This window comes from Copadichromis virginalis, linkage group LG5 (genome assembly GCF_057382275.1).
Source record: "Copadichromis virginalis isolate Kocher_CV1m ecotype Utaka linkage group LG5, C_Virginalis_male_GT1.1, whole genome shotgun sequence".
NCBI lineage: Eukaryota > Metazoa > Chordata > Actinopteri > Cichliformes > Cichlidae > Copadichromis > Copadichromis virginalis.
Window position 1 is genome coordinate 35,023,020 of NC_140622.1, and position 17,566 is coordinate 35,040,585.

Sequence of the window (17,566 nt, forward strand, 5' to 3'; positions counted from 1 at the left end):
TCTGTGTTTGGGCTGTCTGGAGCCAGCCCTTGAGGGGGGGGTACTGTCATGGTCCTGGGCCATGTTGGCCCAGTGTTCTTAGTTTTCTTGTATGTTTGTATTTTGTTCCTTGCTTAGGCCATGTTTTCTGAGTTGCCCTGTTGTGTTGTTCCCTAAGTGTTTTCCCTTCATGGCTTTTACCCCCTGTGTGCCCCTCTGTGTATCTGTGAGCCCTCGTCTCTCCTTATGTTTTATTCCATGTTTCCCCTGCCCATTATGTCTAAGTTCTCCCCGTGCTCTCTCTTCCCCCTGTGTGCCCTCTATGTATTTATGAGCCCTCGTCTCCCTTTGTGGTTGTTTCATGTTTCCCCAGCCCGTTATGTCTGTGTTTTCCCCGTGCTCTCTCTTCCCCCTGTGTGACCTCTATGTATTTATGAGCCCTCGTCTCCCTTTGTGGTTGTTTCATGTTTCCCCAGCCCGTTATGTCTGTGTTTTCCCCGTGCTCTCTCTCCTCCTGTCTGAACCTCTGTGCACTTCCTGTTTACTTTGTGACTCTCACGCCCGTACATGTCATGTTCAGTTCACCCCGCCCTGTCTCGTTATGATTATCAGTGTCACCTGTGTTCCCCGTGTGTTCCCACTTTCCTCGTTAACCCTCTGTGTATTTCTGTCTGCGTCTCCCTCTGTTCAGCGTGACGTCGCCCCTCATGTTGTGTGTATCTTCCTGTGCCTTCCTGCGAATGTTAGTTTACTTTTTCCCAGTTAGTTCTGTATTTCCTGTATTCTGCCGTGCCAGCATTAAAGCTGTGTTCTTTAAGTTTATCCCCGTGTCTGTGAGTCTGCATCCTGGGTCCTTCTCCTGCCTGCCGCACAGCGATTCATGACAGCCACAGTTTTTCAAAGGCTTTTAGGTGCAACAAATACTAATTTTACAAATAGAAGTTAAGCAGAGATATGCTGTGTCATGGAGGTAGTACATTTAACAAACCTTAATTAGTAGTGGCACTGACATTGGCAGTGTTTCACACTGATGCATCTTTGTTGAAGAGATTTGTGTTTTCAGTGAATAGTCAACTATGTAAATAGGATTTGCTGTTAGCATCATTGACTTGAACGAGCACCAGAAGTGTGTGTTGCATGTGACGGACTGTAGTAATACTAAACAATGTCGACATGGCTTTTATTAATGAAAATTTAAACAGCAGCGACCAGCAGTACTGCTAAAGACAATCATTTAACATTTAAGAGAGTTTGACAACTGAAGCCAGAGCTAATTCTCAGGTTGAAGTTTGCAGGCAGTTGTAGGAAATATTTGAGTGAATGAAGAGTTACAGTTACAAAAGCTCGTACAGAGATGTCTCACATATAAAACCCGATCTTTCAAACTGTTCTTTACAAATTAAGCGGTTAACACATTTTTCGGAGAAAGAAGTTGCACCAATTAGGTCCTGCATGGATGGGAGGAGGCTGTTCTCATTTAAAAATGTGATAGAACTAATAATAAACTACTTTTCTAGAACTCTGAATACGATCTAGTCTATTTCAATCTAAAAGCGTGTAATGAAAAGCTTAATGAAAATGAGACTTACTGATGCACCGTTATGAAATATGTTTAAAAGATCATTTTTCTTAGTGTAACTAAAATCCTGAGTGAATGCTGTTTAAACATCTGACCCTGACTCTCGAACAAAAATAAATCAAATTAAAATATTATAACCAATTTTAATTAGTGATGAACTCCACCTGAGTATTTTCAGCTTTAAAAGATTCAAAAGTCCACACTGCTTTTCACTCTCTCTTTTTTTTTTCTTTTTTTTTTTTTTTTGCAAAAACTGGGGACATAGCAACCTTGTTAAAAAAAAAAAAAGAAGTCATTTGATTGTGATCATACACGGTTTGGGAAAGTTGATTAAAGCTCAGAATGAACAGGTGCAGTGAGTCAACACATTGTACGTGTTTAATTGTGTCCGCTGTTCATTCAAGACTGGACAATCTTCCAGGTTGAACTCGAGCTTGAAAATTTTGGCTATGTAGATAATAAAGATATCTGACAGTAACTGATTGGCTCACAAGGCAAACATGTCTCGGTTCAGGGCAAATATAGATTGTTACACATTTAGGAATGAAAAAGATAATAAACTCTTGCTTGGCCCGAAGCCAGTTCTTACTGTAGCCTTTCCATTTAATGAATAGAAAAAACACAGTCTTCTATGATTTTTGCAGTTCGTAATTGCCCAACTTTTCATCTTGTTTTAGCCTGCACTTTTTATGCTCCCTGGGACAAATGTTTAGTATATTGCCCCCCTTGAACCTTCCCTTCTGCTGTAGACTGCTCTTTAAATTAGGCAAAGGATGGAAACATCACCCACACACTCAGCTGAATGAGGACCCAGCTTCATAGAAACTAAACAAGTGCAAGAGTTAGAAGACGGAAGCATGTGGGAAGGACAGAAAAAAAAGAGGTTAAAAAATAAAAGTACATTGTCCACTTACACCAGTCTTGACTCCTGCTGAGTGAAGAGAATTTTTCCTTCAGATCTAAAGCCTTGTCCAACACAGTCTTTCCTCTTAACGGTCCAGTGGGGTGAAAGCACCCTTTGAGCCTTTTTACAACGACTGCATGACATCACACCGTCTGAGAACACCTCTCCCACCCTGCGTGTCAGAGAGGGATGAGACGACATGCTGGATCGGCAGAGAAAGCAAGAGAACAGGAGCAAGCGAGCACTAGCCCTCTGGTCTCAACTGAGGCATCAATTAATGAGCAGCCTGGGAATGTGTCCATCCAGACACACTTTTCACCGAAGTGCCACAGGAGGCCATGGCAGGGCCACAGACGGCTGGGGGACGTGAATAATTGAGGTCCCTGTTTTAAATGTTTAAATAAATTAGGACCAGGGGAAGAGGTGTTAAGAGACGTACAAGTGGGAGAATGGGAATTACAGCAAAAATATCTCCATTACGTCTCTGATCGCGAAGCAGCAAGGTGTTCATTGTCAGGAGTAAAGCTTCCAAGTCACGTCACCAGTTGGGTGAAATAAGCGTATGTTACATAGTCAAAGGAGCTTGCAAAGAAAAGCGTCTGGACTTCTTTAAGTTGCTTGAAGACGTTTCACCTCTCATCCGAGAAGCTTCTTCAGTTCTAAGGTCAAATGGTGGAGAGTGGATAAGAACATCAAGTTCACCAGGGAAGACACAAAGGACAACTGTCTGCCTTTCCTAGACTGCGCTGTGCACATTGAAGAGAACGGCAAACTCAACATCGAAGTTTACCGGAAGCCCACACACACGGACCAGTACCTCCTCTTTGACTCCCATCACCCTTTGGAACACAAACTTGGAGTCATTAGGACCCTACACCACCGGGCAGAACATGTTCCCTCTAAGCCTGAAGGGAAAAAGAAGGAACACACACATGTAAAGGAAGCACTCAAAACGTGCGGCTATCCTAAATGGGCGTTCTTAAAGTCAGCAAAGAGGCACAGAAAAGAAGATCAGACACCAGCGAGGGAGGACAGACGCAACAACATTGTCATCCCCTATGTAGCCGGCGTATCAGAGAAACTCAGGAGAGTTTTCTCCAAGCATGACATCCCAGTGTATTTCAGACCCAGCAACACGCTCAGACAGAAACTGGTTCACCCGAAAGACAAAACGCCAAAACACAGACTTAACAATGTGGTGTATGCTGTACAGTGCAGCGAGGAATGCTCAGACCTCTACATCGGAGAGACCAAACAGCCACTTCACAAGCGCATGGCACAACACAGAAGAGCCACCTCCACAGGACAAGACTCAGCAGTCCATCTGCATCTTAAGGATAAAGGACACTCTTTCGAGGATGCCAATGTTCACATTTTGGACAGAGAGGACAGATGGTTTGAAAGAGGAGTGAAAGAAGCCATCTATGTCCACTGTGAGTGACCATCTTTGAACAGAGGCGGGGGTTTACGACACCAACTCTCTGCCATCTATAATCCAGTTTTGAGATCCCTTCCCAGACGCCTTAACACCCACTCACATCCTGGGCCATCTGACCTCAGGAATTCGCATGATAAGGTGGGGCCAGGTTTCACAATGAACACACCCGAAACTCTGGCTGATTGGGACCCACGCCCAGTTTCCCACCTTGGCTCAGGCGATTAGAGGATCATCAGGGGGTCCTTTTGTCCCTCTGTGGGGGGTCACTCCCACTAGGTTTATATCTGGGACTCTCCACCATTTGACCTTAGAACTGAAGAAGCTTCTCGGATGAGAGGTGAAACGTCTTCAAACAACTTAAAGAAGTCCAGACGCTTTTCTTTGCAAGCTCCTTTGACTACGATGACCTGGATGACTGAGAACCTTCACAGACGTATGTTACATATAACACAACTCTAGCTTTGCAAGTGTGGAGATCGAGTTTAATGCTTTGCTGCTTCATTTATCAACCAGGTGAAACAAATATATCCCTGATCTTCTTTGTGCCCAAATCGAGCACATATGTGTGTCTTGGGGTGGGTACTGATCAGATGTGATACACAAATTTTATCTAACTCTGAGAGCTCATCAGCAGTGAGGTGACAAATAGCGAGTGGAGAGTTCTTTGAAGACCTAACGGGAGACCACACAGTACTAAAGCCAGACTACATCATCCTATCCCAGGAGGTTCTGTGCCTGGACAGCCTAGCACAGGGGTGCTCAATACGTCGATCGCGATCGACCAGTCGATCGCAAAGGTAGTATTGGTAGATCGCATGGCATTAAAAAAATAGATGCCAGCCTATCATCCATCCCGTCACTTGATTGATACAGGGAAGCCAGTCAGATGACATCAGATTTTTTCTGACGCTTAGGTCGCTGCGCATGCGCAAACAGCGGCGCGAAGTGTAGTAAAACTGACAAGCTAGTCAGCGAGTTAACTCCAATTTTTAGCTCTCGGTTTTTTCTCTTAAACCTGGCCGTCAGCAGCTACTGTCCGGACTATGCATCCCTGGCTGATTCAATTCAGTGCAAGTCATCAGAGTAAACTCAGGTAATGACAAAAATTTACATAGTTAATTGTGTTGTGAAATATTGGATATTGCGGTTATGCATGTATATACATTGTAGATATAAAGAATCCTCAATATATTTATAAATAAGTATATGTTTTGGATTTTTGTAGTGGGTAGATCATTTTGACTTGGTCATTTTATAAGTAGCTCACATGCGGAAAAAGTGTGAGCACCCCTGGCCTAGCAGATAAAGTCCTGAAAAATAAAATGAGAGCCATGTTTTCTTTCTTTTTGCTGCCCATCGTCACATTTCCAGATCCATGAGGTAACCGCAAGAGGAATGTACCAATTGTGGACCAATAAAGATACAATGATTAAAATATCAACTCAGCTTCATGACAGTGGTTAATAAATGGGTTTTGGTTGCAAAGCAAAAAAGTTTATAAAACATACGGGGGTTACAAAGGGGTACTAAAACTCAGTAATATTTGCATATCTGAGGAAAATCTTTCTAGTAATGTTCTTGTTGAACTGCTGCTCAGATTTTGTCCAATCTCACTCATTCATTGCAGATCTGGACAATTACTCGTTGCAACTCATCAAACCACTTCATTTTCTTTGAGCTACTTTAGATTCTTTGAACAGAAAAAAAAAATTTTTTTAAACACATAGTTTCTAAAAAGCTTTCTCTGGTGATAAATCGAAAATAAATCTAAATGACTATTAGCGTTACAGCGCTGTTGTTTTCTCTTATAACTGTATGTGCACAACATGCATCACGGATTTTAGTGCCATATGGCCTATTTCAGTTCAGTGTTTATCAAACTGTACAAAGGCACAGTGTGTGACATTACAGCAGCTGATATTTTGTACCAGCCAGTTGTCAGCAGGACACAGAGAGTAAACAAAGCCCTAGTGATTGGCAGCCGTTCCACTCTACAGAATCCAGCAGAGATAGCTCAAATTGGATGCAAAAACTGCACACCTAGATTTCAATTTGTCTTGTGCATTGATTGTGATTTGTCTCCAGTATGTGAAGCTGGGGAGTAAACAGTGATCAAATTGATATGGTCCCATAGAGGCTATACGCATTTAGGGTGCTCTGGGCATGCACTGGTTTATGAGGCAGAACAGACAGACTGTCAGCTAAGGGATGACACAAGAGGTGGTATCAGGCTTGTTGGGTGTGGGCGGCTTCTTCTGAGCTGCCAGTGGACCACTGCTTCTCCTCTTTCATTTTCTCCTTCTCACCCTCTCTCTCTCTCTCTCTCTCTCACTCACACACACACACACACACACACACACACCTATGTCCAAAGCCCAGGAGAAATTAGTCACCCCACACATTGCGGTGAAGTAGTTGTTGTGTGTGCATGTGAATACGATGTGTATTTGAAGGAAAGACAAGAGTGCAAGGAGAGCGCACAGGGATAGGAAATAAAATGCATTTTCAATCCATCCTTTATAATTCTGCCTTGTATTTGAAAATTGATACTGGTGTAGAAAAGGAACATCCATCTAAGCACAAGAACTGTATTGCAGGAAAGCGTCCATGTGCAGTACAGATACAAGAGTGGCCACAAGAGGAAAACGATAAGAGAATCTACAAGAGATAGAGTTGGTGCTGTGATAGACTGATGTGCCTGGGAAACAGGTCAGCTGGGAAAGGCTCCAGCACCTCCTGTGACACAAAATTGAATAAGCGACTGAGAAAATGGGTGGATGAAATGAATGAATCTACAAGAGACCCTAAGCTTGAATCTTCACACAGACACAAAGGGTCTGGGCAGCATCGTGCCACTCTTTCTAAAATGGTACAAGGCCCATCATTACAAATTCTTGTATCCAGTTAAATCCCTTAAAAACAGGAATAAGATCAGTGATGTTTTTACTCGAATTAGATTTTGTGAGTTTTCTCAACATTTAATGTGATTTTCCGACCGGAAATGGAATCCACATGCAAACATGCTTAATTCTTGAATCTCAACAGAAGTGCGAACTTTAGAGTCAAGTTAGCACACTGATTAACCAGCCGTTCTGGAAGTTTACTCTGTTTATGGCAGATTGGGGGTGAACACTTCAGAATAGTACTGCCCAAGAGATTCTCTGGCAGAACAAAGAACATATGATTGTTTATGGAGGCTCATAAATTCCCTTCCCTTTTTTTAATGCATATAATGGTTTGTTTACACTGTCACCAGGGTAAAACTAATTTCTATTTGATTTCTGATTTTACAGAGGGCTTCTCTAAATTTCCTACTGCTTCATACAGAACATTTATATTATATTCCCATTATTATTATTATTATTATTATTATTATTATTATGACTGCCACTTAAGCTTAAAATCTTAAAATCATCAATCACAGATTCTGAATTCAACGCAAAATTCTTCTAATTGAGCATCTGTTTATCTACATAACAGCATGTATGTCTGAGGTCACATGGGCAGAGCTTTGCGCTTTAAGAAAGTCATGTGTCGAAAAGATGCAGTGTTGTAGGAATTTATGTAACTAGCATGTGACGTCCTTCACAGTAGCAGTAATTACATTTCTGTAAAGAGATCAATTCATGTAACATTGCAACAGTGTCTCTTTCTGCCTGTCTGTCATCTCCACAGACTCTTTACAAACCAACAAGGTAACAAGCCACGGCATAGGCACTGTGAAAAACAGAACGATTTAATACAAATCTGTGAGCAAAAACTAGTGTAAAGTAATATTTAACAACAGGGTATGTAGTCCTGAGATGATCAGAGATGTCAGTTACTTCATAGCAAGTGATGCCATGAATTTAATTTCATATTTTTATTTATTAATGCTTAAGGGTCCAGTCACACAGGCCTAGAGACCCGTGGGCGATAAGCTGTCAACAACCACTGGCTTGAAAAAAATCAGTTGCAAAGAGGGAACTGCTACTTGCGATTGCTTTGGTCACCAGCAGATTGATGCAGTAGTCCATATTAGGGGTCCATATTAATAAGCTGTGCCTCACTCCTGCAGCCAACATGTTACTTGGAAGGCAAATGTTTTCATTTTCTGGTTTGTGTCGCACATTTCAGAGTTTCATGACTATTGAAACTACTGATTAAATGGAGCCTACATTATTATACATAGTCTAATCTTAATTTTATTAGACTACAAGAGCTTGATTTGAAAAGAAACATATGTATTCTGTCATTTTCTTTAAAAAAAGAAAAACATACCAAGGAAAAAAGTAAAGAAGTAACAATAATGAAGCATCAATAGCATCAAAGAAACAAACAAATTATATGTTGAAAACATGATTCAAACTGTAGCCAAATTAGAAAGTAAAATCAATGGAAGATAAGCGGCTCAATTTTTGTACTTTTAAAACTGACTCCTGAAAGCTCTGTCAAAACAAAAACAAAGAGTTTAGACAAAGAATTGGGATGCCCACACATGCAGAGCTTGTAAAAATAATGAAGCAACAATACAATCTCAGAAATGTGGTAGCCGGTACCGATATTCAGGTCTGACACTTCAACAGTAAAATGAACCATTCGATGCCAAATAGCACTGAACTTCAAATATTAAACTCTACAGTGAAATATTCCTCCACACTGTCAAGACATTGTGTATGCAGCAGCTTCAGCTTTAACATTATCAGATGAATTAAAAAGATGCTCGACATTACCGCTTTAAATGAAGAAGCGGCAGTAACTGTGAAGGTTACATTAAAAGTTAGCTTCAAGTGAAGAGCTGATAAAGTATCTGTTAAGCTCGGGTATTCAAACAGTAGTGGGTGTACTTTCTCACAATTTTGTCATCCATGCCTTTACAATTTCTTCTAAATTCTAATTTCTTTAGTTAATGAAAACAGTTAATCATTGCTATATCATTTAAAAACATTTTAAAAGTCTGGCTTTTACATAACAGTTTTTACAGGTAATTGTTTTGTCTCCCACCACCAGGAGAAGCACTAATAAGCCCATCTGACCCCCCGCCTGACAATCCTGGCTCATGCTTCCAAACGTTCCCTATTTCCTCTCTCACACATACACAAGTCTGCTTCATTCATTAGTCATCGGTTACCCAAATGCAACTGAAAGGCGAAACTGCAAAAGAATAATTAAAAATGAAATGTGAAGTATTTATTGTTCATGTACGTAACTGACTGAAAGAGGAGGCGTGTTTGAATGGATGAAAGAGGAACATGAACCGGAGTTACCTCTGAGCTAATTCTGTCATAGTGCAAAGAAAACACAAGTACCCACATTTCATTTTGTTCATTACACCAAGGTTTGGCTGCTGGCTTCTGCACAATATTTAAGGGCATTCTGAAAATAGAAGCCTGCTTTGAAGAAGTCCTCACCTCTTCCACTGTTGGGCTCTCATCATGGAAAAACCTGACCGGACTTCATGTCAGGTCACAAAATTGCATTTTTACATAATGAGGGGTAGGAGAAAAAGAAAGTATGAGCTCTAAATTCATGTAAGAAAACCAGAGCAGGAACCAGTGCAACTTTCAATTTTGGAAAAGAAAGCCTAAATCAGCCTTCCCGCATGATGCGCATGTAGAGACCTTTGCCATTAATTGTCTCTTTTTTTGAGTCTGATTTCTTTCATCTTAATAACACAGGGTTGCCATGATCCTGCTCTCTCACCAAAAAAAATTAAATTAAAATAACAAGCCAGAAACGACACCCTGTAATTGCAATTTTTACCCAGATTGTAGTCTAATGATTACAGGCATGATTTGGAGCTTGACAGTAACACCATACAAAATATGAGAGGAAAAAAACATACTGCTATGGACCCTCAGGCACCACAAGAGTCTGCCAAGAGAAAAGAGTCTGCCAACAAAAAAATGATAGCACCCTTTCTCCCCTAAGGACCACAATTTAGGATTTGGGTTTCTCAAATCTGCAATTCCCCAACCTTTTCACTAGGTGGATGGTTGAAGGCTTGGAGAATTTAGTTTTTTTGTTGCTGTACTCAGGAGGACATTGATGAGATGTAGGCCCAATGGTAGAATACTGTGAGCGAGAGCTGCCAAAATCTGCCTAACAACAGAAGAGCCGTCAAAAAGGAGGAATAAAGGAGAGCAAAAGAAAGGATTGTTGGTAGAAAAGTCTGATGCCCGGCAAAGCTGAAAACCACCTCCATGGAAGAGTGAATTTCCCTTCTGAGGCTCTGATCCATTCAAACCTAATTGTCCTCAGTGTCTTCAAGACTTTGAGAGTCAGCTGGAGAATTACCCAGGAAGAGTCATGTATTACCTCTGCTCTATACTAAGCGTCTTCACTGAGTGGACTGAACCATTGGGTCTTAGAAAATCCATGTACAACAAGCTGTCAGGAGACTGCGCCGGTTCCATGTTGAAAGAATCCATTTAAAAGTGTCATACATAAGTAATTAACACCACGAGTTTTCAACTTGACCAGATGAATGTGAGAGGGGATAAAGATGATCAAACAAGGTATGAAAACTCCAAAAACTGTAACAGTTAAGTGAACAAGGTGCAAAAATCTAAACTGTTAGTTGTCTCAAAAGCTTTATTGTCAGCTTCAACAAATCATAAACAGTACATGTGTTTTACTCAGATACATCTTGAGATTTGCAGCTAAATTATCCAAAAAGTACCTCTACTTGATGGTTCCCTTTGTTTTAATGATATAAAGATGGGACACCACAGCTGGGGGTGACTAAAGCTATAACAGAGCTCTCCCAACAGTGTAAGGCTGTTCCAATACCGGGCCATCCTGACTGCTTCTGTGCTCTGGACCTTCAGCAGCAGCATACGTGAAGAATCAGGCAGCACAGACAGACTTTATAGCCATGGCATCATCTCACAAAATCACAAAATTACCTATGAGCTAAAGATTATGGCTGTGTTGTGATTTCAGCTTTATAGGTAAAATGACCACTTAGAAACAGCAGCATGTCACTCACTGAACAGTACAGTGAGAGTATTGCCACTCCCAGAACAGAAATTTTGCAGGGGAGAAAGAACTCAAATCACAAAGCGGTAATATACAGTACTGTAGATTAGGACTTTAATTAATAGTTTCAATTGTATTAAATATTTAAAAAGGCATTCAACTGTGAAAATGTGTATTTAATTCTAATTTTAAAAAATGTCTCTCTGTGGATCATCACAGAATGCAAAAAATGTCCACTTGCTCTACTGTATACAAAGTCTTATGTGGCATAAATGCACGTCACTGAAGAAGTGAATGATTTAACCTACCAAAATTAGGGAACATACGCTATATGAACAAAAGTACTAACCTACCTGCTCAGCCATAGATACCCACATAACGAAGCTCCTGGCACAGTTTTTGTGCTGATGTTAATGACAGGGGAGGTGGGAAACTCTGTAGTTATCTTATAGAGGAAAGAATCACTGTTGTTTGTCACAGCAGAGCTCTTTCAGGGTGTCGAACTTTTGTTCTGTAAAACTTTAACTGTAAAACTCAACAATAAACTGGACTGGACTACAAATACAGACATCCTGTATAAGAAGGGCCAGAGTCGACTCCACCTGCTGAGGAGACTGAAGTCCTTCAGAGTCTGCAGTTAATAAGGACATTCTATGACACTGTGGTAGCATCTGCCCTTTTCTATGCAGTGGCCTGCTGTGGGGGTGGATGCACGGACAGGGACAGGAGCAGGATTGACAAACTGGTGCGGAGGTCTAGCTCCGTGCTGGGATGTCCCCTGGAGTCTGTGGAGATGGTTGGCGATAGGAGGATGTTAGTAAAGCTGATATCCATCATGAACAACCCACATCACCCACTGCATGAGTATGTGAGTGGGCTGAGCAGCTCCTTTAGTCAGAGACTGAAACACCCTCGCTGCAGGAAGGAGCGCTTTCGCAGATCATTCATCCCAACAGCAGTTAGACTCTATAACTCTATAACTAATTTCCCCGTTGTGGGATTAATAAAGTCTTATCTTATCTTATCTTATCTTATCTTATCTTTGTGGATACAATGCAAATGATTCAAACCTGCATTGGTTTTTTTAAGAATTAACCAAACATGATTCCTTTCTAACTTTTTAATAATAACTGTCTATACATTTTTCTCAAGGTGCTATTCTAGCTACAAAGAAATAATAACATGAAGTCAAGCATGATGATTCCTGCTGTGAGTGAGAGGGATGAAAGGCACCCAAGCTGACATGGTGCAGATTTTTGTTTAATAGTTATGAACAAAAAATGTATCCAAATCGTGAAATTGAATACCTAGACATCCAGACAGAAAACAATGATGCCAAAAAAAATCTATCAAATGATTCAATCTCAAAGTTTAAAAAATTTGTTTAAACAGATGACAAGTAGATCTAGCTTTTCCAAGACTGTCAGGTGAACCTTATGAGTGTCTCTACTTCAGTCATGTATACTGAACAAACAACAGAGGGAGCTGATATATTGCAATGACCTCACAACACGCACAACACAATTTTAATCAAGCAGTAGGCGATGCTGAAGCCTGTACACACAAGCACGATGCGCCCCCCACACACACCATTCATATAAATGCTCCGGAAAACACCCACTTTTTTTACAAACACCGCTACACTTCAACGGCACACACACGCGTGCTCTCTTGCTCCCCGTCTCCCTTTCTCACACACACCCACAGCCAAACATGCACACAGCAAATCAGCATGAATAAATAAGAGATGGAGTTGTGCTCACAGCCTAATCTCTCAGGGAAAAAAAACAACAAAAAAAAACAGCTCGCCACACATCAGCCCAGGCGAGTGAGTGGGACACTGCTGGCTTCCAGAAAACCAATTTGTTAGTTTATTGTCTTGGTGTTTAGTCTGTTGTTACAGTTCATTTCAGCCAGCCCATCCCAGGCATGCACCTTTAAATGGCATCTATAAAACATGGGATGTGCTGTCCTCTCGTCCTCCTCCTCCTCCACTGTACATGACAGAGCTGCATGCAAGCGTCACAATGCTGCACTTCGTTCGCTATGGTGGTGCTTTGAATTTCCCTTTAAACACCCGATGGATTCACCCCAGCAGCTCGAGCTGGCGCTTTGATAGGTGGAACAAACTGTGCTTTCTAAACACATTAGCCTATGGACACCGCTGAGCACCGAATCTTGAGGTGCTGAAATCGGTTGTAATCATGTAGATAGATGGCTGACTTTTTATTGTTCCGCTAAACCAAATCTGCAGGGCTGGTGGTGAATAGAGAATGTGTGGAATGATGCAATACCCCAGATTTTATGGTTAAGTCGTGGTGCTGCTCTGCAATGCTCTCGGTGTCAAAGCACTGGGCTGTCAAATGTATATGTAACGTGCACATGCGGACATGCTTGACATGCTCAAACATCAGGAAATGCAAAAAAATTGAAGATGTGCAGTACAAACAGGCAATCTTAATTGTACAACTACACAACACATGTACGAGGTGAAAAAACAATACAATGCTTGTATTATTTTGTCTCATGCCTGCAAACACAATCCGCACTCTTCTATTATGCCCTATTGATCTGACAGAGTGAGCAGGAAGCTGGCAGAGAACACAAATACTGCCTGGGGTGGCTCCTTAAAACTAAACACAAGCCTCTTATCCATGGTGTTCTCTTCCTCTGGAAATCACCTGGTGGCTCATGCATATCAAGTACTCTCTTCAAGTCTCAGTCTATACTCTGCCTTTTTCAGGCACTGTTGTTTGTTGCAATGTCTGTCTAATGGAAGCTTTATAGAAATTGCAGGCTAATCTGTCTTACCTGTACAAGCTACTTATTTGGCATTACTAAAGTGTGTTTTGTTGCATACCAACGGCCCGTTTTTGTTTCACCACTTGTTAGAGTACTCTGTGCAGATGTGAAGTAAGCCAATGTTATGGTGAACGTGACTTCATAACAAATCCCCACTTTTTTTTCTTCATCTCCTTCTTTCTTTTTTACAACTACCACTGCAGAGCGAGCAAATCTTTTTCTTCCAAGTTTCCAGTTTACTGTCAAATACAGTGGAACTGTCACAGGGATCCCATCTCCCTTAATCCCACGGTGGCCTTTGCTCTGCCTGTCAGCATTACCAGCCAATAACGCTGCACAATAAAACCCTCCAGAACAACAGTGGGCCGCAGGCAGCTTCAAGGGCTACTGACGGCGATCTATAAAACAATATAATGGGTTGCCTGTCAGTGAGTGTGAAAGGGACGATCTACACCTCCTCTGACTCTCTGAGGGGACTTCAATTAATCACAGCAGAATTGTATCACCCCGCAATAGGAGTGTAAGGTTATTACCATCCCCATATTCTGCAGGATGAAATGCGATGATAGCACTAATTGAGGGGAAGAAAAAAAAAGCTGACCACACAACACTTGTCAAGAGGATGAAGGGCAAATGAAAGAACAAGGTGAACAAGTAGATAGACTGAGGTGGATTTAAAAAAAAAAAAGGAGAGCGTATGAAACAAATTAGGAGAGGGAGAGTGGAAAGTCAAGGCTGCAAGAAAGGAATATATTCACAGTGGCGTGCAGGCATAATAATAAATATCTACAGTCTGCGTGCAACAGCTGACACCAAACACATGAGCCAGTTCTCATTAGGGACTCCTTCTGCGTGTTTGCAATATAATACAATGAGATAACACCACTGTACTTTGCTGAAGTCACAAACAAGCTGTTTATAGCTGGAGCTGCTTTCCTCTTATGTTGGGGTTAAAGGGAAGCACACTTGCACCTGCTGTGAATTCAGCTCTACATTTAACTTTGCACTGCAGGGAGCAACGTTTATGTTTTAGAGTTACCTTTGCCAAGGTACCAGTGATGTGGAATATGGAGATTTGGGGGTCCGAGATAGATAGATAGATAGTTTTCACATAGAAGGGAGTTCCTTTCGTGCCTTTGTGCACATGGGCAGATCTCTCAGAGGGGAAACTTTTTGTCCAATCGGAACTGTCAGTGATGGATTCATGTTGATGCCCACATCTAATATTCACTGAATCTTGAGAACATAAAGTTGAACATTTGCCAGCCTGCGGCTACACCTGTACGCCACCTAAAGTCATGAGTTTCCAGTAGCCCATTGCTGCCTGATGATTTGTAAAAAGCTATTTATCATAGTCAATCGTAGATTTTGCTGCCATTTCACAGTCGCACATGAGTTGTTAAGCATTAGAAATTCAGAATATTAATTGCAATCATTTATAGAGAGATAGATAGATATACATATAAATATATAAATATACATATATCCACTTCCACAGATAGGAATAACAAATTATAAACTCTAATTCCAACCTACCTGCCGTTGTTCTTTCAGTTAATCCCGGGAACTGTCCCTTTCATTTATTCTCCATTGCCAGCCACAAAAAAACGGAAGCCTCTTCTTTAGGCAAATGGCATTTCCTTGTCGCTACAAGACGCCCTGGACAACACATAACCTAAAACACTGGTCTAATGTTAAGCTCTCCAGACGCACAATCCCTGAGAGAAATGAGTCTAAAGTGGGGCTGCTGGATACTTGGAGGCGGTGGACTTGAAAGTCTATAAAAGTTACTGGTTCTCCGCCTCTGACTCACAACTTCCCATCCGCCAGAGCTCCACGGCAGCTGGACAACACGCCGGACCGTCACTCATACTTTCTGAATTCAAGGATGCAGTGGATTTTTACAATCCCCCTTCAACATACTGGTTGCAGATGGGTGTTTGGCAACGTTTTCTCGCAGTTGGAGAAATGGATCTGAGCTGTCCGAGTGATGAGAGAGCAGCCGGATTCATCACAGCGCGTGTGGAGCCTCCTGATGCAGCGCTGGTGTTTTAGCGCCATCCAGCGGTTCTGTTGGATTGGAGTCTCCGGTGGCGACGGGGAGGACCTTTATCAGAAAGCTTCAGACGTTGGTAACTGGATGGTCGTGCCCTCTTGAATGCAGCAGTAGCGAGCAAACTACAGCAATGAAATAAAAACTGAATCAGATGAGTCACTAATTACGCCAGTGCCACTTGCAGCCATTTGTTTGCAGCTTTTTATGCTGATTGGTTTATTTAAGATGTTTTATCGAAAGGATGTTTTTATAGTAAGGCATATTTCATATTGAGACACAACCAGTTTATCATGCCGCATGATTTTAGAAGATGCGCTTTGAGCTATTTTCGGTCAGTGGGTGGACCCAAGAAAAGATTTAGGGACTGTGTGAAAATTTTTTGAAGTGAAGAAGTATTACATATATTTTAATACTTTTATTTTAATATAGACTTAAGATCTTCAGTTATGAAGAAATGGCAATACGCTCCCTAACATCTTATAAACAGTGGTGCCAGTAGGCCTCAATGATGGCAATTTAGGCACTCGATACTTTTATTAATGACAACTTTGAACAATTTATTATTTATCCACTTTTCCTCCATGAGTTTCAGAGCTGTGAATAAATTATTGTTAAAAAAAAAATAGGAAAATTAAATTCTCTTCCTTTAAGGTCTGATGTTGTCCTGCGATGTCACCTGACTTTCTTTCTTATGTTCTTCCTTTTATTCTTAAAAAAAGAGGGTTAATAGGCTACTGAAATCTTCATTAGAGCCACTAAATGCAAGTGAACACAAAAAAGGAAGACAGCTGTGTGCTGAAGGGTTTTTCACACCTCTGTGAAACACATGAACACCATCTTTTGTTGTAACCTAGAAGATTTCTTCTTTCTAAAAAAGTCCAAAATAGAATCAGAGGATAAGAACAAGATGAAGCGCCTCCTCAGTTCTCACAAAAAAGACTCCCCTCTTATCAAAACCCCTTCCCTTACCCTATCCAAACACACCACCCACACATACAATTGGTGCGAACGAGCCACTCTGAAGAACTTCAGCGTTATGACATGAATTAGGCTCGTGAATACTCATCGAGTTTACGATAACACATTTTTGTGTCTTTGACATTCAGCTTCCACTCTCCCCATGCATTAGTGTCCAGGCTACAAAAGCCTCCCCTCCTTTAATTTCATTATCATCTCTCCATTTCTCAAGCATGCTCTTTCGTCGGCCCCCCCTGAATGGCAAGAATGGGTGGAATAATCAATACCAACCTTTGAAATAGCCTGTAGGAGATGGGATGCAAGCATTTGGACTTGTATTTGATTGATTTTGGACCGCCCTCCGAGAGTGTTGTCATCATGTAGCCAAAGCCATCTACTTCACAGAAGACTCCATAAACACCAGCACAAAAGCACAAAGTAAAATCAAAGGGCACTACACACAAAAACCCATGGATAGTGTACAAGAAAAATGTCATACCATTATCACTGCCGAGCTATAAAATTCAACCCAGATAGTGTATGTAGACCAGAGACAGGCTTCGCATCGCTTCATAACTGAATATAAATAGAGGAGCTGTTATTTTGATTCTGTGTGCGTCATTTATATCATATAATTTCTAAAGTCATCAAGTTTCTTTCCTCCTCAAGCTGCGTTTCTCACACACATTGAAGGAGGAGATGGCCTCATTAATCTTCTATGCATTGTATAGACCTATCCTGTCACACCTCTGCCACTGTAGTTTGTGACACGGCTTCGCTCATTAAATCATATGACAGGATGAGGTCAGCCGGGAGGTAAGGTGTCTCAAGCTGTGTGAGAGCAGATAAAGCCAGCAGTGTGAGCCTTTGTTAGGGAGCTCTACAATAAAT

General features: G+C 41.4%; 1 protein-coding gene across 1 annotated transcript in view; it reads right to left on the reverse strand.

Moving 5' to 3' along the window:
* tafa3a (TAFA chemokine like family member 3a) overlaps positions 1–15,993 on the reverse strand; it is a 130,556-nt gene extending 114,563 nt beyond the window's left edge. Inside the window, exon 1 of the mRNA XM_085457525.1 lies at positions 15,199–15,993. The gene's annotated coding sequence lies outside the window, so the exon portion shown is untranslated. The remainder of the gene's footprint in view (positions 1–15,198) is intronic.
* Between the last annotated feature and the right edge of the window lie 1,573 nt (positions 15,994–17,566).